Source organism: Drosophila santomea, unplaced genomic scaffold, assembly GCF_016746245.2.
Source record: "Drosophila santomea strain STO CAGO 1482 unplaced genomic scaffold, Prin_Dsan_1.1 Segkk69_quiver_pilon_scaf, whole genome shotgun sequence".
Classification (NCBI taxonomy): Eukaryota; Metazoa; Arthropoda; class Insecta; order Diptera; family Drosophilidae; genus Drosophila; species Drosophila santomea.
Window position 1 is genome coordinate 335,698 of NW_025319001.1, and position 27,280 is coordinate 362,977.

At 38.4% G+C, this 27,280-nt stretch overlaps 1 long non-coding RNA gene across 1 annotated transcript; it reads left to right on the forward strand.

The window, feature by feature from the left end:
* The first annotated feature begins 21,230 nt into the window (after positions 1–21,230).
* LOC120457632 lies at positions 21,231–24,122 on the forward strand. Its single transcript, XR_005617062.1, has 3 exons — positions 21,231–22,351; positions 22,429–22,509; positions 22,583–24,122. It is a non-coding gene; the product is annotated as an uncharacterized LOC120457632 (long non-coding RNA).
* Positions 24,123–27,280: the final 3,158 nt, after the last annotated feature.

A 27,280-nucleotide genomic window follows, 5' to 3' on the forward strand; every position in this document is an offset into this window, starting at 1 on the left:
ACATAGCGGCAATCAGGCCTCTTGGGCTGACAGGTGCACCAGCGAGCGACTCCAGTTGGACCTTCTCCACAGCAAACCTGGAGCAGTGCAGGAGGATGTGCTCTGCTGTTTCCATCGCGTTTATGCAATAGAGGCATTGCGCTGTATCCACATGGTGGAACTAAACAGGTACCCTCGAAAACAACCATGGTCCGTTAGGAACTGGGTCATGTGGTAGTCCACCACTTTGTGCTCACACTCTGCCCATTCCGCTGGTACGTCCATCGCCCACGTTGCGACCCACTCCACGAATCCACTCGCGGATCTCCGTTTGGTCAACACCTTCACGCACTAGATGTTGGCGCTTTATCTCCAGGTCAATGGTTGAAAAGCCCCTGATTAGTCTCAGTGCCATTGTCCGCGCACTAGCCAAGTAGGTTACTTTGCTTGTAACACAGCTCCAGATAGGGGCAGCGTAAAGCAGCGTTGCCTTAGTAACCGCCGCAAGCAGAGTCCTTGCCGGCAGTCTGGGTCCTCCCACGTTGGGCATAATTCTTGCCAGGCTGTCATTGCCGCTTTCTGCCGGCATACGCTGCGTGGTCCTTAAAGGAGAGCCTACGGTCTATTAGGACTCCCAAGTACTTCAACGTACCTGCTGAAGTGATTATTTCTCTAATCACTTCGACCTACATGCTTTCCATTCTCTTTCTGCTGCTCAACAGGACTAATTCCGTCTTATGTGCGCAATTCCTAGGCCGACTTTCTCAAGCCCATCGGTGATCGCCCTGATCGCCACATTACTGTGGTCCTGGAGCTCCGGTATTGTCTTTGCCACCGTTGTTACCGCAACGTCGTCGGCGAAGCAGTGTAGCTCCACGCCTCTCGGCTTGCTAATCTTCAGGATCCCATCATACATGATGTTTCATAAGATCGGTCCCAGTACCGACCCTTGTGGAACCCCTGCAGAGACTTGGTGGCATCTTGGACCAGCTTCAGTTACATACCACAGCGTGCGTTCCCTGAAGTAGTTGCCAACTACGCTTCGTAGATAGCCGGGTATGCCCATGTTACGCATTGCGCCGAGGATAATGGGCCATCTCGCTGAATTAAACGCGTTCTTCACGTCGAGTGTGATGATGGCACAGTACGGTTTACTGCCGCCTAACCATCGGTCGCCATCAGTTACGGCTGTGAAAACATCGATCGTGCTCTTTCCTTTACGGAAGCCATACTGTTGGCAATGAAGGCCTGTGGGGCTCACGGTGATGGCTTCTATGCGAGTGTATAGAATGCGCTCAAACAGTTGGCCCACAATGTCCAGCAGGCATAGGGGGCGATAGCTGCTGCTGCGTTTGCCGGCCCTTGCCTTTTGGCAGAAGGACCAGTTTCATTGTCTTCCACCGCTTGGGGAAAACTCCTTCCAGAAGACATTGTTGGAAGGCCTCCCTGAAGACCTCGGGTCTTGCGGTGGCAGCGGCCTTGACGATTAACCCAGAAATACCATCAATGCCGGGTGCTTTGTTCGGCCTGATCCTCTTCGCTGCTTCGACGACTTCGCATGCTGTGATACACGGAAAATCGGAGGCGGGGGCTTCTAGAGCGGGTTGCTATAACGTGTCTTGGCTCGGGAATAGCTCCGACACGATGCTGGCCAGTGCGACTGGGTCCTGAGGGGTTCCTCCACCAGCGACGTTAAGTTTTTTCCTGACTTTTTTGTAGCCAATACCCCAGGGGTCGTCGTCAACGCTAGTCCTTAAATGCATTTGCCTTTGCTGCAGATATGCTGTTTTTGAGCTCGGCTCGTTTCGCTTTGTATGCCCCCGTGCATTGGGCGTGGTGCGATTGTCCTCTGGATCGCTGCGCTTGTCTTCTCGCCCTTAGGCATTCCGTGCGGAGCTGGTGTAAAGAGGCGCTCCACCAGTAAACAGGGGCTTGCGTTTCGCATTTGTTTTCCTCGGCATCACCGCGTCGCATGTTGCTTTGAGCATGTTCATAAGCGATGTCACCTTGGTCTCCGCGTGTCCACTTGTGGTCTCCATGAATTCAAGCTGGTAGGCCAGCATATCCTCATCCAGCTTTTGATGTCCATACTGGCCCTAGTGCACATCTCCGCTGTCTGGGCACCTCCTATGACTGATGGTCTGCGCCCTCTTGCATGGTCAACAAGCTGTCGCTAGGTGGAGCATAGCAGCTGTAGAAGTGCACTCCTTTTATCTTGGCGTATGCGATGCCGCGCATTGGTATGTTTTCGCACTCTTCCACAGGTAGGGTAGCGTAACACTTGATAGCACCATGGGGTTACCCACACCCGGAAGGTATGGTTCACTCAGGAGCAGTACGTCCGCATTGCGCTCCCTCGCTGTCTGAGCCAAAAGGTTCTCCGCAGCTGCGCAATGGTCTATATATATATATAAGGCCTATATAAATGTGTGTGTGGTGTGCAAAACCACAAAAGCACCTAATTATGTTTGCGACCACCGTTAAGAGAAGCGCCTGAGAGTCAAAGGTTTTCCAACGCTTATTTATAGACTGGAGTTGGAGTTTTTATCGTCCTTGACCATTTTTCCAAATATGTCTTAATTAAACCAGTAAAGAAGATGGATTCAGGTATTGTCATAAAATACCTTGAAGGAGAATTATTTATGTCGTATGGCACTCCAGAAACTATAGTGTCAGATAATGGATCTCAATTCCTAATGCAGCAGTATGGCATTACTCATACATTTACTGATGTACATTAGCCACCGAGCGCGTTAACCGATCAGTTATCGTTGAGATCGTCCGTACATTCAAGCCTATGAACCTCTCCTTATAATAAGGAGTATTCGGGCAACACATGGTTACCTCTGCTTCTACGTACTCCTCGTTGAGGAAGCTCAACCTTTTGGATGATCGATCTTTGAAGTTCAATCGGTCAGACTCGTTTGATATAGTACGGGAGAAAGAATGCAAGAAGATGCTGGAAAAACACTCCAAGAATGAAAAGAAGTACAATCTTCGGTCTCGAGTTGTTTCTTATACGGAAGGGCAAGAAGTATTCCGAAGAAATTTTAAGCAAAGCTGTTTCCAAACCGGATACAACGCTAAATTTGGTCCTTCTTTGTGAAAGCAAAGGCATTTCGGTAAAATCTTTACGTAGTTTAAGCCGAGCTTTAATGCACGTGCATTTTTTAAAAGCTAGCTGCATTTGTGACAGAACAGAGTTTTGGACAAAAATATCAGATAGCTCATCGATGCGCCAAGGAAGATCTGGAAAGCTTTAGTCTGATTAGGAAATTTTATGCTGTGGCAGAGATAGGGGATGAGCGACTCCATCCGTTTCCCTGCTCAATTTTGTTCCCTTTTGAGATCTGGTAGAGTGCACATCATTGCAGTTGCTGATAAGAGCCAGAATAATCACATACTGCAGTGTCCACGCGGATTGTGAAAATCTGTTTACGGGGAAAAGTTTTCGGCGAAAGCTTAACCAAACTCAAGCGAGTAAAGCCGTGTTCATTTGCATACAGATGCATAACCTTTTGTTGCCCAGGTCACGTAAAGAGTGTCAACGGAGGCGAATGATCAACAAATAATATCGAGTGCGGTTTAACTGGCCAACAGCGCGCACTCACAATAGTCTTCAGTGGCCAGCGTTAGCGTTTTATGGAACTCCTAATGGAAATTCGCAGTGCTAAAGTGTCCCACTAATTTTTACTCCAGTTACCCCAGCACCCTTGTGAGATTAACCTAAAAAAATTTAGAAAGTGAACATAACCCCAAGGGGTAGTGTAGATCAATGCTTTTAGTGCGGAATAAAGCATCCGATGTCCGACTGTAAATGTTGTGCGTTGAATCAAAACCATTAATTGGGATTTAACCCAGTTCTGCCGAATTAAATTTCTTGTAATGTTCGCCACAAATTGGTCATAACCTGTATTGAGTTACATAACCTTCACGACACCTATCTGAAATGCTTTGTGAATTTGATTGCTATTACTAGAAGTCATGAATATTTGATGAAAAAACCTCTGAAGAATTAGAATAGATATTTTTTATAATTTAAGTAAAGCTAGATAAAATCTAATAAAATTTCTTTTTTAAACTAATGCCCTAAAACATAAAGTAGCCTGCCAAAGCCATACGATTTTCAGCACACCTTCGAGGGAGATCGATCTTTCGCCGATAAATAAGATGCGTGAGTTTATATGTTTTAAGTGCAATCCAAAACTTAAGAGAAATGAATTAAATGGCTATGCTATAAAAGAAGTTAAGAAATGAAATAAATGCCGCAACAACCGAAATTAGCTATCGCTGTCGTAAATTAAAATGAAGTTTAATTGAATTTAATTAAAAGAAAGTTCACAATGGAGTTAAACGAGAAGTTGTCTACCAATGAATTAAATTAGATAATCGAAACAAATTCTTATTCATTTAATTCTTATCAAAGTTAACATTTATATCTAAATCACCACATTCTATTCTACATATTATTAAATCATGCGATTCATAGATATTCTTATAACTATCTAGGCTTATAATTAAACTACCTATATTAAACTACATATATACGATGTTAGTCTTAACTACTTTATGTTTATTAAATTTAATGTTTAACGAAAGCATGAGCAACTAAACATTTCCTTTACCGACGGTCGTAAGGTTTCGAGGGATCATCGGAGGACACCATCCGTGTCTTCGCAAATGATAGTCTTCTCTCTGTCCTTTCCTCCATCGTTCTTCCTTTCTGCTAACTTTCCCTTTCTGAATTTATTTATTTATTATACCCGATACTCGTAGAGTAAAAGGGTATACTAGATTCGTTGAAAAGTATGTAACATGCAGAAGGAAGCGTTTCCGACCATATAAAGTATATATATTCTTGATCAGGATCAATAGCCTAGTCGATTTGGCCATGTCCGTCTATCCGTCCGTCTGTCTGTCCGTATGAACGTCGAGATCTCAGGAACTACAAAAGCTAGAAAGTTGAGATTAAGCATACAGACTCCAGGGACATGGACGCAGCGCAAGTTTGTCGAATCATGCTGCCACGCCCACTCTAACGCCCACAAGCCGCACAAAACTGCCAGGCCCACACTTTAAAAAATGTTTTGATATTTTTTCATTTTTGTATCAGTCTTGTAAATTTCTATCGACTTGCAAGACAACTTTTTGCCACGCCCACTCTAACGCCCACAAACCGCCAAAACTGTCAGTGTTGAGGAAGCTCCAGAGAGTATTTGGGAAGATGACAAATCTTTTTATGTCGTGGAGATAATTACGCAACTAAAGTTTTGATACTCACCTAATTCATTTAATGGCAAGGCAAACTGATATTTATTTATAGGTTGAAGAAGCACGGTATTAAACTAAAATGCACCTATTAGGAAATCAAACGCTACGTTGGCATTTAATCGTACTTGGGTGTTTTAAATCTACCGCAACTCAGAATGGCATGGTCAAAGGATTAAGAGCTTACCGCAGAAACTGATTTAATGCCGCATGCGTGGTTTAAAAAAATAAAACAAGAGAGAACGCTATAGTCGAGTTCCCCGGTTATCTAATACCCGTTACTCATCTAGTGAAAGTGCGAAGGAGAAATTTTAACACTGACAGTCTTTGGCGGTTTGTGGGCATTATAATGGACGTGTTTTTGGCAAATTGTGAGAAATTTACAAGACTAAGAAAAATGTGAAATAATATCAAAACATTTTTTAAAATTTGTGGGCTTTAATGCCAAACGATTTTAAGCAAATCGATTGAAATTTACAAGACTAACAAAAATTTGAAAAAATATCAACACATTTTATACCCGTTACTCGTAGAGGGTATACTAGATTCGTTGAAATGTATGTAACAGGCCGAAGGAAGCGTTTCCGACCATATAAAGTATATATATTCTTGATCAGGATCAATAGCCGAGTCGATCTGGCCATGTCCGTCTGTCCGTCCGTATGAACGTTGTGATCTCAGGAACTACAACCTGTTGTAAACCTATTGTATTATTCGCTTTGAAACATACAATTTTTTTGTTTCTTAATACATTCGATATGATCTACATGAGTCGATTTTTTAATTGAACTCATTTTTCCATGTTTTTTATTATTTTCCGGGGGGTATCGAAGGGGTTTTTTGGTATAGAAGCTTTCTGGACTTTTTTTTATCAATTCAAAAAAACCTGTGTCTGTATCGATGTACATATATAGTTTTCATAGACGGACTTTTAACTAATAGAAAATTATAATAAAATACACAAGATTATGGTTAATTTCGCATTTCATATCAAAAGAACAGTTGGTAATTTCTTTCGCGATTTTACGTACAGTACCTGGTGCAAAGCATTCTATTTCCTTTAACGAAATCAGAAGGCTTACTTACGTATACCGATTATTAAAATATAGTTTAAAATCTTGTCTATGGGAATACTTTTTGCCAAATTTAAGAAAACATTATAAGATATTTCCAAGCCATAAGAAGGACAAGCGGGTTTTCCAACATATAGGGTAAAGTCATAAACTATTCAAGATATTACAGACCGCGTAAACATTTCAAGAAAAATTTGAGCAAAGGGCATATCTTGTAGAGTTTATCATAGTTGGAATCTCCTTTTTTAATTGTTTGGCGTTGTCGTTGAAATGTTAGCATTGTTATACCCGTTACTCGTAAAGTAAAAGTATTCGTTGAAAAGTATGTAAAAGGCAGAAGGAAGCGTTTCTTTTTTTTTTTTTTTTTTAACGCGTGAGTCCCACGGCCACACCTTCCGCCCAACCGACCGAGGGGCGCTGCCGTTATCGTACGGCTCGAATCGCGGGAAGATAGACGCGATATAGAAGACAGTAAAGGACCAGGAAATATATGTATATAGAAGTAAGATCTAAGAATTCGTTAAGTATGTTAGTATTGATCGCTTTAAAAACGGCAGAGAGTCCGAATTAGAGATAATAGGATACAATCTATTATAGTCAGAACATAATACTCTGTAGGGATCATGCAACTCATAATTAGATCTACAATGATTTATCAAAATGTTTTGATATTTTTTCATTTTTGTATGTCTTGTATATTTATATCGATTTGAAAAAAACTATTTGCCACGTCTACTTTAACGCCCACAAACCGCCCAAAGCGCCCACAAATTTGAAAAATGTTTTGATATTTTTTTATTTTTGTACTAGTCTTGTAATTTTCTATCGATTTCCCATAAAACTTTTTGCCACGCTCACTCCAACGCCCACAAACCGACAAAAACTGTCAGTGTTGAAGACTCTCCTTCGCACTTCCAATAGCTGAGTATCAGATAATCGGGGATCTCGACTATATCGTTCTCTCTTGTTTTTTATGAATTTGCATTCGATCGAATCCGAAAATATCAATACGCAGCGATAATTATATTACATTTAGAATTCAAACTGTAATACATAGTACATAGACATTGCATAAAATGTACACACACATCATAGACACACATCTATAGTTAAATTTTGTACAGTGACAAGGGCGACAGCATTCATAATCAGGAATGCTCCGATAATCGTAATTTTTTTTTAATTCGATTTGGGCTAAATCGTACGACTTCGTGTGTTCTGGCTTTCACAAAATTTTTGATATCGAAATATTTTTTCTCATCGTTTCTTGCTGCTCAAAACACCTGTATTATTTTATTTGTCAAAATCTATATTTGCAATTGGTTGTTTTGAAGCCAGGAGAAGGCAGAAATTGGAGGGCTTGAGAAAATCTAGAGCTGCCGCCTTTTTCAAAGTTTTAATTTCGATGTTCGCAATTACTTTTTTACTGCACTTTGACCATTTAAGAAATTAAATTAAATAGCATTCTTTACAAACCACAATTTGTCGCCCTCCTTTTAAATAAATAATGAATTCTTTTAAATTTTCTAAGTATTTGTACCTGCCAGTTTCGTTTCACCAACAGTATGGCAACCTTTGCGATAGCTATGGTCAACGTACCTATCGACTCCTTACCAAGTCGTAAATTGTTGCCGACGGCAACACTTTGTTTTTCAAATATGAGGTGGGGTTATTATTTTTCCTGTCTTGCACAGGTGCTCAGTTATATAAAGCTTGAAGTCGAACAGTGGCATATATTGATCTGACTTACGACGGTATAAAATCCACGAATTAACCACGCACATATCAATCATGTGGAAAAATATTATTTTATACCATTTTCTTGAACGCAATTGAATTCTATAAAGTCCCAGTAAAGAATCAAGTAAATCAACGCCACCCATATGGTGATTGTAAACATCTATTGAAATTACGTTTTAATTTAAATAAGCTCTATATGTTTTGATCTGGCAACGCTAAATTATAGCTTATATGTTTTGATCTGGCAACGCTCAATTAAGAAGAAGTCATTGTGAAATTCCTATTACTCAGTTTCAATTAAACCGTCAACTACACCACTACGTTCTTGTATTTATTTGTTCGGTCGGTCTAGAAGCACATAACGGTTGTCCTGATCAAACGGTAAATCTCTAACAATTGGTTATGGGCCTTCAGCAAGCTAAGTTTTCGGTTTGAATAATTAAAAGTAATTAAATGGACTAAAACGCGTCCGGTTGAAACTCGAAAAAAATAAAAACTAATTTGCGGAGTTCGACAAAATGAGTGTGTTAATTCAAATAGAAAAATTATGCGACGACAATTACGACGTATGGAGTATTTTAATGCGTAGTGTGCTTATCAGAGAACTGCAAGAGTGGCATTTTTTGCCACCCTGATCACACTCAACCATTTTGAGTGCGGGTGCCACTCACACCGGTCTTGGCGGGTACATACAAACACCCGCTCAAAATATTCGGGTGTCTGCAAACACCCTGGTGCCTGCGCACCCGAATCAATGCGGCACCCTACGTCGCGGGTACCGATCACACTCGCCACTCATAACGAAGGGTAGAGAAGGCAAACATGCAGAAAAAGGCAAGTGCCTTTTTCTCGGAAACACCCGGGTGTCTGGCAAAACACCCGGGTGTTTTGATGAACACCCGGGTGTCTGGTAGACATTCGAGTGCCTGTGGTAGGTAACATACGAAAAAGAAAAGTACAGCAAGTACTGAAAAACGAAATATATTATGCCCAAAATCTGTAGATTTATGCATTCTTTTTACAGAAATTTAACCAACACGAAATAGACATGTCTTTTTTATATCTTATATTATTTGCTTTGTTAAAATTTTTAATGTTTAATTACCAATTTAACTTTAATTTTTCTTTTTAAAATGATAACAAAAAAAAACAATAGAAATAGCATTATATTAATTAAGTATAAATACTATTTAATAATATATTATTAAATAATACATAAGTTTGTTTTTTGTTAAGACATTAGATACATCAAAACGCAAAAACATGTGCACGACCTTTTCCTTGGGAGTTTCCATTCACCCTTAATATTTTGGACCGTGTCTCGCTTCCACCCATACAATTTTATGCATACAGAAAAGTACCTGCGGCTGATCGTTGCTTGCGCGTCACCCACCCTAAACTTCTTTGCACTGCAGACACCCGGGTGTTTTTGTGCAAGTACAGAAAATCACCCTGGTGGCAAAACACCCGGGTGTTTGTCATTGCTAAAAATAGGGTGTCTCCAAACACCCGGGTGCGGAGACTCCCGGTGTTTAGCGGGTACACTTAGGGTGCCGGTGGCTTGCTGCAGTTCTCTGGTGCTTATAACAGCAGATCTATGGAAAGTCGTTTGTGGCCAATATGTAAAGCCAGAAGATGGCTCTGAAGAGTCCGAAAGATGAATTAAAAAGCATCATGTTGTTATCCAGTTAACCAAATTCGTGGGAAAATTTCGTCGTAGCAATCGAAACACGCGACACGCTGCCGACGTTCGAAACGGTAAAAGTGAAGCTTCTGGAAGAGGGAGCGCGCAAGCAAGAGAGGGACGATCGCGAAGGTTCTGTCCAAGCCGTGTATGTACATACATACAAAATTACATGGAACTGCAAACCAAAAACAACGCGAAGAATGTCACGACATCTGTGCAACGACCGTGAAAAAGAACCTTGAAAAGCGTAGTTTCAAGGGCAAATGCTACATTTGCGAGAAATTCGGTCACCGAGCACGAGAATGCCCGAGCAATGAAAGGCATAAAAAACTAGGGAAAAACATAGAGAAATCAAACTGCTTGATGCATATTAGTTTAACCACTCAAAGGAAAAACATATGGTGTGTTGATAGTGGTGCCACGTCGCATATGTGTTGTGACAAGGGATTGTTTACATCTTTCATTAATAAGGAAACATCGATTATGCTAGCAGCTGATAAGTTCGTGAAATCGAGCGGCATCGGGACTGTTATGCTTAAATCACAAAATGTAAACATTAAATTACGAGATGTAATTTACGTTCCATCATTGATGGAAAAAGAGCTAGTAATTGGCATGGACGTTAGAAATATGTCGGTGAATATTAATTGCGACACATGCAATATGGCAAAAATACACGTATTGCCATTCCCACAGAAAAGCGAGAGAGCTACGCAAAGTGTACTGGAACTAGTTCACAGTGACGTGTGCGGGCCAATGAATGTTAGTTCTTTAGGCGGCAACAAGTATTTCGTCACGTTCATAGACGACTATTCACGAAAAATATTTATATATTTTATGCAGAAGTGTTTGATAAATTCAAATTGTTCAAATCATATGTCGAGTGCCAAACGGGCAAGAAAATAAAAGCTTTGCGAAGTGACAACGGGACAGAATATTTAAACCGGCAGTTTACAGAGTATTTGAACACGTGCGGCATAAAAAGGCAATTAACGGTTCCGTATACACCACAACAAAACGGCGTCGCGGAACGCGCTAATAGAACGATCGTCGAGATGGCCAAAAGTATGCTGATTCTTGCGAAATTAGAAGAGTTTTTGTGGGCCGAGGCCGTGTCCACAGCTTCATATTTGCGTAACAGGTGCCCTTCCAAAGCACTCATGGGCGCTACACCCTTCGAAATATGGCAAAATAGGAAGCCATCTGTTAAACATTGGCGAGTATTCGGATCACGCGCGTTTGCACTGGATAAGACAAGAAAAAGCAAGTTCCAGGCAAAGGGAAAAGAGTATATTTGTAGGATACTCTTCAACAGCTAAAGCTTACCGTTTATACGATCGAGAAAAACGTATCATTGTTGCAGGTCGTGATGTCAAATTTGTAGAGGGTGAGTTTAATAACACTGAATCTGAAAAATGCACTATTTCAGAACAAAATAATGACTTCGCTACAAACATCATTCACCTTGAGTCAAACATCCAAGTACCAGAGCAGCAGCGGCAGGCTATGCCAATGGTGGTCGAGCAGAGCAATAATCCTTACGACAGCCATGACTCCGGTGAAGAGGAGGAGGAGTTTGTAAGCGCAAGCGATGAAAACCAAATTCTCACTGAAGAGGAGATCGTACCAGACGTACAAGAGCAAGAAAGCAACGCACCTCGACGTGGACCCGGCAGACCAAAAATTATTCGCAGTGGTAAGTCCGGTAGACCCAGAAAACAATACAACAGCCTCAATTACATTGAAGACATTGAGACGCCACAGTGCGTTGGAGACGCTTTACGGGGCGAGCATGCCCAGGAATATGATGCTCTCATTTCAAATAACACATGGACATTGTGTGATTTACCCCCAGAACAAAAGGCCATAGGATCCAAGTGGGTCTTTCGCGTCAAAAAGGACAAAGAGGGAAATATACAAAAGTTTAAATCAAGACTTGTTGCTCAAGGTTGTGGGCAACAGATGGGCATCAACTATTCGGAAACGTTTTGTCCAGTAATCCGCTACGAAACCATCAGAATACTATTCGCTATAGCAGCAGAAAGACAGCTATGCATGCACCAGGTTGACATATCAAACGCATATTTAAACGGCAGACTTCAAGAAGAAGTGTATATGAGGCAACAAAACTTCATTGAAGAGAAGCATCCAAACAAAGTATTAAAGCTTCAAAAGGCGATCTACGGACTTAAGCAGTCAGGGCGTGTCTGGAATAACACTTTGGACGAAGTTTTGAAGAGCATTGGTTTCAAGCGCAGCAAAAATGAGGCGTGCCTGTACGTGAAGCAGCAGTAGCAACAACACAGCTACATTGCAGTATATGTCGACGATCTAATCATCATCAGCTACGACGAGAACGAGATCAGCGCGATTAAGAGGAAGATCGCAAATAAATTCGACCTACAAGATGGCGGCCAACTAAATTATTTCCTTAGCATGGAAATCCAACGAGAAAGTACAAGAGGGTCGATTTCGCTATGCCAGAAGCAGTTCATCATAAACCTATTGGAGCTAGAGCCTGGTTATAAGATGGGTTCTAGAAATACGAATTGTGTCAAGGTAAATATAACACAATTTCAATCATTAATTGGTTCCCTTATGTATTTAGCAGTCTTGAGCCGACCAGACATTTTGCAGAACTGTTGCAAAGAAATACTGATCCACACAGTGAAGACGAGAATGCAGCGAAACATGTTTTGAGATACCTTTCAGCCACGGTTGATCTCAAAATCACATACAGAAAGTCCGGCGAACAAGTAATGGGCTTCGCCGATGCAGACTGGGCAAACGACATGTCAGATCGCAAATCATACAGTGGGTATGCATTCTTCCTTGGAGGCCGTGCGTTTTCATGGACTTCAGCTAAGCAGAGCGTCGTCGCCATGAGCAGCACAGAAGCAGAGTACGTTGCTTTATCCACGGCTGCAAAAGAAGAGGTGTATCTTCGCCGTTTGCTTTTAGAGATTGGATGGTCATTAAATGGACCAATAACCATATGTGGCGACAACATAAGTTCTCATCATATAAGCTCTATATGTTTTGATCTGGCAACGCACAATTATAGCTTATATGTTTTGATCTGGCAACGCTCAATTAAGAAGAAGTCATTGTGAAATTCCTATTACTCAGTTTCAATTAAACCGTCAACTACACCACTATGTTCTTGTATTTATTTGTTCGGTCGGTCTAGAAGCACATAACGGTTGTCCTGATCAAACGGTAAATCTCTAACGACGTCAACTGCCGAAGGGGGGTCTTCAGCACTGACAGTTTCTAACGGTTTGTGGGCGTGGCAACATAAATCGACAAACTTGCGCTTCGTCTATGTCTCTGGAGTCTGTGTGCTTAATCTCAACCTTCTAGCTTATGTAGTTCCTGAGATCTCGACGTTCAGACGGACAGACAGACAGACGGACGGACTGACGGACATGGCCAGATCGACTCGGCTATTGATCCTGATCCAGAATATATATATACTTTATATGGTCGGAAACGCTTCCTTCTGCGAATCTAGTATACCATTTTACTCTACGAGAAACGGGTATAATTACTGTTAACAATGAATGAGCGTATGTACCGTTTTATCACCAAAAAAAATTATTGAAAGTGAGAAACCATATATGGCTCTGTGGTACAGGGTTAAAAATTTAATGAAATGAAAAAAATTACTTTCAGACAAGTGCGCGCGTTTTCTAATAGTTGTATTCTTATTCTTTTCTTTTTTCTCTGGGGCTACTTTTATTAAACCAGCATTTGCTGCAAAGAATTGGGGAACCTAGTAAAACCCAATTAGTTCAATCAAATAAAAATTTAACAAGATTCACTTAAATAAACATAGTAATAGTTAGACTAGTAATTGTTTTGGTTTGATTATGGTTATATAATATTATATTATATATTATACATAAAAGATTCAAACTTCATATAAAAATTGCTTATTCAGATTATTTTCATCATTCAAGATTCAGTTAGATAAACATAGTAATGATTAGACTAATAATTGTTTTGATTTGATTATGGTTATATATATATAAAAGATACAGACTTCATATAAAAATTCATTTTGCTCATTTAGATTATTTTCATCATTTAAAATTCAGTTAGATATACATCGTAATGATTAAACTAGTAATTGTTTTGATTATGGTTATAACGGGTGTTTTTTTTAGAGGTATAGAACTTTAAATTGCAATAAAACAACGATGGATTATTCGATTGACATGAATTTTATTGACATGAAAGATAATCTTGTGGCATTACATTTTAAATATGATTTCTGGCATATGACCGCCACGGCTGGCTCGGATGTAGTCCAATCTGGACGTCCAATTTGCAATGACTTTTTCCAACATATTTGGCCGTATATCGGCAATAACACGGCGAATGTTGTCTTCCAAATGGTTTAGCGTTTGTGGCTTATCCGCATAGACCAATGACTTTACATAGCCCCACAAAAAGTAGTCTAGCGGTGTTAAATCACAAGATCTTGGAGGCCAATTCACAGGTCCAAAACGTGAAATTAGGCGGTCACCAAACGTGTCTTTCAATAAATCGATTGTGGCACGAGCTGTGTGACACGTTGCGCCGTCTTGTTGGAACCACAGCTCCTGGACATTATGGTCGTTCAATTCAGGAATGAAAAAGTTAGTAATCATGGCTCTATACCGATCACCATTGACTGTAACGTTCTGGCCATCATCGTTTTTGAAGAAGTACGGACCAATGATTCCACCAGCCCATACAGCGCACCAAACAGTCAGTTTTTCTGGATGTAACGGTGTTTCGACATACACTTGAGGATTAGCTTCACTCCAAATGCGGCAGTTTTGTTTGTTGACGTAGCCATTCAACCAGAAGTGCGCTTCATCGCTAAACAAAATTCGCTTATGAAAATCGGGAACAACAGCAATCTCGTTTTGGGCCCATTCGACGAATCTACGCCTTGCTTGATGATCGTTTGGTTTCAATTCTTGCACGAGTTGGATTTTGTAAGCACGCAAACCAAGATCCTTCCGCAAAATCTTCCATAAAGTGGATGGACACAGATCCAATTCCTGTGCTCGATGGCGGATGGACTCATTCGGGTCTTCCTCAATGCTACGCTCTACAGCAGCAATAGCTTCTTCTGTACGCACCGTACGGCGTCTCTGGGGATGCGAGTTATCAATAAGAGTAAACGCGGTGCGAAAACGGTCCATGGTTAATCGAATTAACTGCTCTGATGGACGATTTTGTCGACGATAAAATGGACGTAGTGCGCGATACGTATTCCGCACAGAACCATTATTTTCGAAATAAAATTGCACTATTTGCAAGCGTTGTTCAGGCGTGAGTCTATTCATGACGAATTGCCAAACCAAACTGAGAATAAATCACTTGACAGCTGTTAAATCGGTCGCCATCTTGAACAGTAATGCCAACTTAAAGTTCTATACCTCTAAAAAAAACACCCGTTATATATATATAAAAGATTCAGACCTCATGTAAAAATTCATTTTGCTCATTCGGTTAACCCCAGTTGGTTTCGCAGTGCAGTGAACCTGGCAGTTGATAGTGGCTTTGTCAAAATATCAGTCAATTGTAAATCTGTGGAAATTAATTTGTTTTCAATTTGTTCTCTGGTAAAATGATATTTGATATCTATGTGCTTAGTTCTTATGTGGCAAGTGGGATTATTGGCTATACTTATACAACCTTGGTTATCCTTGAAAATAACTTTAGGACCATTTAATTCTAATTTCATTTCATTTGTTAATGATTTTAGCCATAATGCTTCCCTTACTCCTTCGAATAAGGCCATATACTCAGCTTCGGTAGATGAAGCAGCAACAGATTTTTGTTTCATAGTACTCCAGCAAATTGAACAATTTTCAAACATTTTAAATATATACCCTGTAGTACTTCTTCTGTCAGTCTTATTTCCGGCCCAATCAGAATCAACATACCCCATAAGAATTTTATTTACTTTACTTACTTTAAAATTCCTTTTAAATGATAACTTTAAATTGACAGTTCCCTTTAGATATCTTAAAATTCTTTGTAGTTAGTATATCGACTTAAGATACTTATTGATGTACTTAAATCCGGTCTTGTACATAACATAACGTACATTAAACAACCAATCAAATTCCTACATGGTGCTTCATATGACTCTTTTACTTGCAAAGCCTCATAATTTATTTTGCTTGAAAGAGGAGTCCCAACTGGATTACAATCGTCCATATTGAATTTTTATAAAACATTTTTAATATATGCGGATTGACTGAGACCAATTTGATTTGACCGTTTAATGATAGCTGATACCTTATTTGACATCAAATTCACGCATTTCATTAGAATGATATTCTCTTCCATTATCAATATATAGATTAACCATTCTTAAATTGAAATGAGTCTCACTATTTGCTACAAAATCTTTAAATACAAAGAACACGTCCGATTTATAAGTTATTAAATACGTCACACAATAATGTGTATATTGATCAATAAATACTACATAGTAGTTCTTATTATCAATAGTTGAGGGCGTAATCGGACCGCATACATCGGAATGAATTACAAATAGTGGGCGTTCAATATATTCTTTATTTTTGTGTTTTTCAAATTTTAGTCTTGATTGCTTTCCGTTAATACACGCCTCACATAATTTACTACTATTTACTTGTACGCTTTTTATAAGTTCACTATCTTCAAACAAGCCTTCTCGTTTAATTTCTAAGAATTTTCCTAAACAAGCGATACTCTGCATCATTTGATATTGCAGATGTATATACTTTACTATTTAAAGTAAATTTAACAGTCGGTACATTATACTCACATACTTCTTTAAACGCCAAGTTACCGTTCTTGATTACTTTAATGCCCACTTCTGCAGCTGAAGGCCTGAGTTGCCATGGCTCCTAAAACTCAGTGGCCCAGACTTTCCAAGTCTTGGTCCACCTTAATACGAGTATAATAATAATAAAAATACTGCCATTCCAGCATCTATCATCTTCTTTACGGATAGCAAATTATGCGGGATTTTCTCACAATACAACACGTTGTGTAATGTAATGTTGTTTCCAGAATTGTTAAGTTTAACTTGTCCTTTTGCAGTAGCATAAACAAATTCTCCACGCTTTGCAATCTCAATAGCCACGCTTAAATTTAAATTTTCATACTCAGAAAATAAATTAATATCATTCACTAGGTGATCTGATGCCCCCGAATCTAATATAAAATTTACTTCGTCTGGCTTTTCAATGTAATTTGATAATTTCACCATAAATGCAAATGCGCATTTTTGCTGCGTTTCTACCTTCTGAGTCTTTCTCTAACTTCTGCATTCATCAGAAATGCAAACGCACGTTCTGGCTGTGTTTCTGTCGCCATCCGAGCCTGTCTCTCTCTAACAGTATTTCCATCGGGAACATTCTGGTTTCCTGCCTGCCTTTTTAATAGAAAGCAATCTTTCTTTATATGACCCAATTTCTTGCAATGAAAACATTTTAGTTTGGACTTATTCTTAAAAGGTTTCTTTATAGATTTCATAGCTTTGTTTTTGTATGTATTTTCTTTAGACTGTTATTACTCCTTCAGTTAGTCGAAAGTGTATTAAGTAGGTGAGCAATTTTGTCCATTTCGTCCAACTTGGCTCCAGCCGCAACTAACTCAGTTATCAAATCATCAAATAAATGAAAATGGTTTACCAGCAGAGTATCAACTTTTAGTTTTAAAGAGAATAATTGCTTGCGTAGTGACAGTTGAGATACCAAGCTTTTACGCTCATAAATAGTATCCAATTTTTCAAAAATCTGCTTTGCCGAATTTCCACTGTTGGCAAAATTTAAAAAAGAATTACTCAAATATTTTATTATAATTCCATTTGCATTTCTTTCTGCCCGTTTAACTTCCTCGCTTACTTCTGTTTGTTCTTTCTCAATTACATTTAACAAATCGTTTTCGTCTAACAGTGCCCTTACTCGGAACTTCCAAATTGAATATTTTTCACCGTTAAACGGTTTTATATTCCTCTTTCCTTTATCCATGTCTTTTTCACTTTTGACCACGCGTCGCTGCGATGATAAAACTAACTGTTCTTATTTTTTTTGTTCTTTGTTTTTCCGTTTGCCTTGCGCTTCTTAGAATCACTTTTCGTTGCTGTACTGCTTTTACACTTATGTATATACAACCAAACGTTTTTGCGTATCGTTATACATACATATGTATGTATTTCGCAATGTATTTGTGTTCAATAAATACATATATTTAAAAAAGAAAATTAACTTTTATTTATTTTAATTATTCTTATTTGCACATTTAAACTATTTCACCACTTGGCCGAAAATGTGACCGTAACCTATTGAATTTAATATACTAAAATACGTTTAAGTATGTATATTATAAGCCAGCCCATCAACTAAATAGTGAAAAACTTTTATTTTTCTAACTGTTCAATAATTATTTTATTTAAGCAACCGATACAACTGCACTCTATCGTTGTCTGCAAGCGAAAAGAACGATTACTCTATAACATGCATGTGAGAGGCAACAATGACAGAGTACCAAGAGAACAATAATAGAGCGCGTTCACTCTTACATGATCCTCTTAATTTTATCACTCTCCACATACACACAACTTTGCATAAGTGTGACTTTTGTAGTTTCAACATGCGCACTTAAACATTCGTTTTAATTCAAAATAAATAAAAACGAGAGAGAACGCTATAGTCGAGTTCCCCGACTATCTGATACCCGTTACTCAGAGAGACATCACTGACAGTTTTTGTCCTTTTCCTTTTCAGTGGAAATTTTCCCACATTTCAGTCAACAGAATCTACGACGCTTATTCATAATAAATATTTCCTACATACGATTTTTTAGAGTTCGATTAAAGCGCATATAAACATATGTATGTATATGATTTACACTGACGGGCAAAACTGTAACACGAGTTGTATATTCTAACTTCAACGGTCAGTATCTTCTCTCCTATTTTATGTACGTTATTATCGTATTATCTTAGTCTTGTTTTGTTGCTACTATATTTGACTATCGCTTGTGAAAATATGAAGCGATTTGATAATCTGGAATAAATATGCCGAAGCAAAATGTAAAAGAAGTCAAATGTTACAGTTTTGCACTCTGTATGTCCAAGCTTTTCATTTTAGTTCTGAAACTTTTTTTTACCGTTAAAGTTAATTTGTTTTAGTTTAACTTGATGAGCTTTGATCATTTTAAGTCAAATTGTCAATGCAGCAATTATGAAGAGCGAGATCAAAGAGAAAATAATTAAATTGCTTATAGATGGCGAATCGGTTCGGAAAGTGGCTAATAAATGTGGTGTTAGTCATATGACTGTGCAGAGACTTAAAAAAACCATTCAAGGAAGCATTCCAGTAAACCTTGGAGGTCGGCCAAGAATTTTAAGCGAACGCGACACACGCCACGTGGCCAACTTGGTGACGAGCAATCGCTACATCTCACCAAAAAAAGCTTCGGCACAGCTTAATTTGGATGCCAGTGAATGGACAGTCCGGCGCAGTCTCGGCAGATTAGGCCTGAAAGCCAAAGAGATGGAAAAAAAAACCATTACTAACAAAACGGCAAAATCGGCATACGTCGAAACTTTGCTGCAACTCACGAAAATTGGACGGTAGCTGATTGGAATGCTGTAGGTCATAAATAATAAGTTAAAACAATCACAAAAATTTGGTTTTTCAGGTTATATGGTCAGATGAAACCAAAATTAATCGTTTCGAGTCAGATGGACGCTCTTGGTATTGGACTAGAGATCCCACAGTCCAGTCACCAAGTAACTTGAAGCAAACCGTGAAGCACGGTGGAGGATCCATAATGGTTTGGGGCTGTATACACAATAACGGAGTTGGTCCCTTAGTGTTAATTGAAGGTATAATGCGAAAGGAACAGTACTTAAACATTTTGCAACAAAATCTTCCAGAAGTGATTCAAAATATGGGTATTGCTGCTAAAAAATGCATATTTCAGCAAGATAATGGTCCCAAACACACTTCGAATTTAGTGAAAAATTGAATGGAAAAGCAAAATTTTCAGTCGCTGAAGTGGCCACCGCAATCTCCGGATATGAATCCAATCGAAAATTTGTGGAGCCATGTAAAATCCCAACTGGCAAAATATGCAGCCCCTCCAAGTGGAATGATGGAGCTGTGGGAAAGAACAAAGGACGTCTGGTACGCTATTCCTCCTGAAATGGTGCTACGGTATACCCAAAGTATGCCAAATCACATAACGGAGCTAAAAAAATCAAAAGGGCTGTGGACTCATTATTAAAATAATTTTAAAAAAATTTTTCGTTTAATATTTCACCCCAGTGCAAAACTGTAACATTTGACTTCTTTTACATTTTGCTTCGGCATATTTATTCCAGATTATCAAATCGCTTCATATTTTCACAAGCGATAGTCAAATATAGTAGCAACAAAACAAGACTAAGATTATTATCGTACATAAAATAGGAGAGAAGATATTGACCGTTGAAGTTAGAATATACAACTCGTGTTACAGTTTTGCTCGTCAGTGTATATGCTTTTTTTTATTGATTCCCAAAAATTTTCAAAAAATTAAAAATTCTCTTTCTTGATCTGACTGAATGTTCTTGGGTCTAAATTTACTATTTCTAACTTTTTCTTTTTTTGTCAACTGCTTCGGCGTACGCATTCTTTGAAAACATGTCAGAAACGGTTAGTAAATATCGCTGACCTTTAATTTCATTACATTACTTAGGAATTATATGTTTGTGACAAAGAAAAATAACTTGTCATAAAATGAAATTCAAACACAAAAATGATGATCTCCAGGATCCCGAACCAATCGAATTTAATTTTGTTACCATATTGATTGCAAAAATGTACTCCATATCTAATTTCCTAAATCTAAAACTTTGCCTTATTGAAGGCAAGCAGGGATAATCATTAATAATATCTGGCATTAGGAAGTCATAAGGTAAGAGTTCTTTATTTAAGCTAAAAGTATGTTCTAGTCTTGCTGAAGTCTAAACCATTCATCATAAACACAAGATCGAAAGTCACGCATACTAGTAGAAATTCAATATTTTCTAGAACAAAATATATATGTTTTGTAAAAGAGTTAGAACCCATGCCGGCTGGAAATATCATAACTAAATTCCGTCATATTAAAACACCATTCAACATACAAGAATTGTATAATAAGACTCTTAAGCATCAACATCTAAATCAGCAGAATATAAACAGATTAGACTTATCAGCTGGAGATACTCCGTATATATGTCTCGTGAAATTAAGACATGGTCACATCGATAGAATAACACGCTATTGAACGCCCCGCAGCTGGCCACACTAAACATACCAAAAAAACTGGGTCTCGACAGCGCGTTATCGGAAGGTGCCCACAATCCCATAGTACGACCTGGGCACACTAGCTGTGGGCTATATAAGCAGCGAAAAATTTCAAGCAATGCTTATGCACGTTTGGACGGTAATCAAGGAACATAAGAAGTAGCAGTTGTGAAGATATGTAATCGTATCGATGACATTTAAATTAAAAAAAAAAAATTTTTTAAGTGCTTAAAACAATCAATATTGTCAATAGAATCTGCATGTCTACTCTAAATTTTTTATGTTTTACAGTTTTCCAAATCTCGACATTCACACGGACATGGCGAGATCAACTTTTGCTCCTGATTAAGAATAAACAAAATAAATGATTTTTATAAATGTACCCAAATTCTATAAAAACTGAAATTTAAAGTCATTTGGAGTAAATAAATTTTTTAAATTTAACCAGAACAGCTTAATCACAACAGATTAATATTGATAGGATTTACCTTGATCAAGTTTTAAATCTAAAGAAATTAAGAAGGTTTTGATCGTTAGAAAAAAGATAAGGACCGACGTTTTACTTTCAAGAAAGCCAGAGTTCCCCGAATTATCTTCCAAAAGTAATGATGAATATAATAAATCATTTTAAATTACAAATTAATTAATGTTTCATCGGCAGAAAGAAAAAACTTTGATTTGAATTTGAAGTCGCAAGGCACAACAAAGAAGCGTTTCAGAACCTTTTACTTTTCAGAAGTATACTATGAATACGATCCCATGATTAAAATTGAAAAATTTTTATAAACTGAAAATGTGTTTACAAATTATTCAAAAACACAAATCATCGGACCAGCTTTCAAAAACTATTTCAAAGAATCTGGCTTAAGTTAGTGCGAACGCCAATACTCAAATCAGCCCGGGGCTCATTAAATTTTTTTTCTATTTCGAAAGTTGCAGATTGGCAAAATTTATTCCTCATTCCACATGCCTCTGTTCTAGTTGTGACCCATAGCGCTGAGCTGCCGACTCATCAAACAGTCGAAAAACTTGTACCCAAATTGTACGTTTTCCCGCTGCAAGGCATACTTGAATATTCCCTGCAAATAGAATAGCAACCCTTGATAGCAAAGCGCTTTCTTTCAAGTACCCGAAAAACAAAGAAATACAAATTAAAATCAGACAAAAACAAAATAAAATACATAAACAACATATCTGACTTATTTCCCGTAGTCACTACTAAGGCAGGCAGAGCGGTAGACGAGCATTTTAAGCGCAATACAAAATTGGTAAAATTTGGTAATTTACAATAATAAAGTTGACAATCTTATAATGCCGTCTCCATCTCCACATGTCTCTGAGCCAGTAGTGACCCTTGGCGCTAAACAGACGACCCACTAAAACGTCGGAAAACTTGTCCTCAAATTCCAAATTTTCCCGCTGTAAGGTAATTTTGACTCTTCTTTGCAAAGGAAGTAAGCTAATCAACACAATCACAAAAATCACGCAACGAACAACAGGGAACTACTACAAACGCATTACTAACCTAAAACAAACAAATCGGCACACTTTGCATGACTATAATTCTTCATTGGATTATCAAATCACACTTAGCAGCGCATTCATCAAAGCAAACCGAAGTCACCGATGTACCTGAAAAACAATCCAAAATCAAACAAAACAAATAAATATACATAAAATACTTATCGCATCCAATTCCATGGTCGAACTTGACGCTGCGGCCCAGAGCAACAACTCTCAGTCTTGCGGCTCCAAGATGTCACCCCTCGGGGATCCTCGACCGAGATCCACTCAAATGTCTCGTGCAGCCGCCCCTCTCCAAATTCTTCCCACTCGAAAACCGGCGAAAAATACCTTTAATTTGAAATTAATTGTAACGACGAATAAATACTACTGGAGCGGTAGAATTCACCACAAAGTAACGGCTGCGAGGGAATTCCACTGCAATTATACTTACCTGCAACGCTTGCCCAATTTGAATCGTTGCAAATGAATCTCGCAACGGTTACAAATCAGGATCAAGAAACTCCAAACATCCACCTGCAACGACTTCTGGGGCCTCCAACATTCTTATTGCTTCCGTCCTTTCGGCGGGGTTAACTAAAAGAAACTCATGATCAATGTTAAATCCAATTAATGGCCTCTCTTTCTCAAATTTGTATAATGTTAATTGTATAATGTACAATGTTAATGTTAATAATAAAACTAATAAAACAAATCAGAGCAATGTAAAATAATGTTTTAAAGTAAACAAACTATGTCAAACCCCTAAACTCACCCCAACCATGTAAAATCTCAAAATTTAACTAATTGTACCTATATATTGTACTCGTTGAAATCAGAGGCAAAATAAATTGTGGAGGCTTGTGGCAGATTTCATTCTGCTCCCGCTTGTCTAATTTATTTAAAAATGGGACTGGCGACTAGAGCCTAGCTGGGAAGTTCCACTGAGAATGGCGAAGAAGAAGACGAGGTTTGTTTCCAAGTGTTTATTGCGCGGGCGCAGCCAGCAGCTCCGACATCAGTTTTACGACTCTTTTTAGCGAGCAGCATGCAAACATTCTAATGCGACGAAGGGCGAACGCTTATCAGGTTGATTTAAACTACTCGACTAAGCGCTAGCTTGAGCGCACTGATAAGCTTTTTACATTTCATTTGTTTACATTTCATATTACATTCATATTTAACAATAAGTAAGCTTATATATAATTTATATTTAACAATGAAAACTTAAACTACTGCTCCAACACCTTTTGTTTAAATTATAATATTTTAACATGATATTAAAGGCCTCGTTTCTTAGAATCGGAAGCCTATGACACTGGCACGTATCTGGTCCTTCCGAAGCGTCATCATCACTTCAGGAACAAAACTTGTAGTGGAATCCATACTTCGAGTGGATCAGTTCTTTATCCTTCAAATCCTCCAGAGTGCTCTTCAAATATATAAGCTGCGTTACCTGTTCCTCAAATATCTTGTCTTCGAACTGCATCAAGAAGAGCTCAATTTGTTTCGAGTCCATTTTCGTTAAGGTTCTTTTAAGGTTTTTTAAATTAATTAAATTTTGGATTAAGAAAACTCAAAAGTTATAATAATTTAGACGGTGTTGACTCAATTGCTTCTAAGTCTGAACCAAATATTTCTACTCTTTGTAAATAATTTCTAGCTATGCGCTGTCTAAAACCTGAAAAATTAATAATGTTTTACTAAAGCTACTTGACGACGCTCTGCTACATTCTCCATTGCTTTTCCGTAAACAGCATTATTCATTAGCTTAAAAATTATTTTTTCAAATTACTTTCAGCCAAGTCAATATAAGGCTTCAAACAGCATGATTGCGTAAAAGACTAAACTCTGTGTACTTTTCTTACAATTAGACCATGTTCTAAACAAAGTTAAAGCTGTTTTAAAAGAATTATTTATTCACTTTTATTGCTTAAGCAATAAGCTTTCTTTACTTGCCCCCGGGTGGAATATTATTTTCAGGACGGTAAAGAATTATGTAAAAACTGTTCTTTTCCAAAAATTACACATATCGCCATCACTTATTGGTTGCATCTCATGATATTGATGGCGCAGTTACATAATTAATGGGATCTAACTTATTTTTTTTTTTTGCAAAATTTCCTAAAATTAATCAAATTCAACATCTGCTAAAATTAAAACGTCGCTTATTAAATATAGTTTTAAATAGTATTTAATAGTTCGACAGTTAAATGTCACCCATACTTTAAATTTTTCTCCCTGAATTTTGGAATTAGATTTTTAAAATCTTTATCCTTCATATAGCTTGACCGTTTTTCTAAACTTGAGTTTAAAAATCTGACTGGATCTTTGTATCTCATTTTATATCTGCTTGTATCATTGATTTTAATTGTCTGCGTAAGTGCAAGGTATGGGACTTAAGTCCCCCTTTAGTTTAGTAACAAATAAATAGATATCATATTTAGATAAATTATGAAACACTACAGGAAAAAAAGGGTCACTTAATCTAAACTTGGGCTTACAATTCTTAGGACCTACTCCAGAAAAATGGTCGAAGAATTTGTTCAGATCGTTCGCATTTATCTCTTTCTCACAGGCGCAACCATTACCATTTTGAAGCTGTTCATCAAATTAGTCATCCCTCGGTTTCTTGGAGTTGGCCCAATATTTGTAATACAGACTCAACGGTTTTTACTTAAGAGTTTTATAAAATGTTTGTATGAGATAAATATACTTTTATAAAATATTGTTTTATTTACCTTCGTAGGTCCATAGCTCATTAAGATTAGTATAATCTTTATGGGCCACATATTAAGATACTGCACATGCCGTATGCTTTTGTACTTGGGTGGTTGACAAAGTAACAGAAAGATTCAAGCACGTTCTGTAATTTTCAAGAACAGCCTCAATGTCTGCATAAATCACCACTGGAGGGCATAATTTTTTGTGATACCCTACGATGTTGTTGTATTAGGATCAGGATATAATGAGGAAACTTTTCCACATTCAAGTTTGTCGTGAGTAGTGCTTTTTACGAGATAACACTGAAGACAGTTCTCACAAAATATCCTTCCGATTTATCTTTGGAAAATTGTGAAGAATGTAATGTATTAAGATTTTTGGTATACGCATAATGCATTAAGTTTTGGGTTCCGATTCTATCTTTTGTTTTAATACAGGGACCAACATTTTTTTCACCAGAATTATGAATTTTATAAATATTTATGCTTAAGTTCACATTGTTTTTCATAAAATGTCGGACTCCAATTTTTTCGATTGGAAATTTTATTCCCGAAAAATCTAAGGTCATTCCGCCATACACAATAATTTCATTAATATTAATTTTATAGCTTTGAGGCTTTGTCATCCTTTTACTCGAATATTTCCTGTGCTGGGGGAATGAAAAAGTCATATTTTCATGGTTTTGATTAGCTATAAATGCTAGTATACACCACTTGAAACAAAATACGTCGGCATTCTGCACGTTAAAAGCGCATTTCGGGCTCTTATTTTTTAAGGAGCTTTAATGTATCCGCTGGCAGGAATGTTTTCCATTTATGTATGTTTTCCATGTAATGTAGTTTTAAAATAGTTAAAATTGCCTGAGTCGTTTTCTAGAAACTCGCTGCTCAATGTATGTAAGCAATCTATGGCCGAATTTGACTCATCAATAATGTCTTCATTTATGTAAATTAAACCAAATACGTTTGTATTGAATGGTTCTTTTTATTAGAGCCAACTGCTCTGAATTCTGGTATCTTACGAACTAAATGCAAATCAAATTTATTAAGGCCGCCAAGTCTTCGGTTGGAGGCAGCGGTCCCAGCAGAGCGCATAGTCAGCGCCTCGTGCCGTCTGGAGTTCCGTGCCTTCGACGGTCACCCAGCGCGCACATGCCCGCCTCGCATTACGCTGACCCTTGCACATCGCTTTCGCTAAAGCGAAATGCGTTACTGGGCTGGCTCAGCGTCGCCGATGTTATTGTTGGTCCATCCGGTCTTGGATGGCATTTCGGCGGGTCGTCGCACCCCTCTGACTTGCTCGTGTTAACTCCTCCTTGTCTTAAGATGAAGTCGTCCCCGGATTCAATGGTCTTAGATGGTTGTTGACGTTTGGCTTTCAGACGGTAGATAAGAAAGATGATGACCAGGGTTATTGAGGCTGTGGAGGAGACAGAGCAAAAGATCCAGGTGTTGCCTGATGGCAGTCGGGATTGGAGGTGGTTGATGTGCTGCAGATTTTTAACGCTCATTCCGTGAATTGATGACAGACTAAGGCGCTCTAGGTGCCTCAGAACGTTTACTTGAGCCATGGCTGAAACTGCGGCTTTCTTCTTTGATGTTCCGATATTGTTGACGTAAAGGGTGCCGTTTATTTTAATTTTTTCGGTATATGATACCAGGTAAGTTCCTGATATCATCCGGCTTATTCCCTTTTCGTCGGTGATATTTATCGTTACATCGTTGGTGATGAGCATTCCCTCGTCGATCATGGTGACTGGGTCCAAGTGTCCAGGCTGGGTGTTGCAATGGGCGACCATGCCAGAGATGAGTTGTTGTGCGCAAGTTGGCGCTTTCGATCTCCTGCAGAAGGTGGTGCCCGCTGATACATTGCAGTCCTTGACCGCGAAGGTTTCCGTACCGCAATCCGCGACCGTGCTACCGTCCTCGAAATCTAAGATTCTATTTTCATGCTGTACTGGGAATATTCTT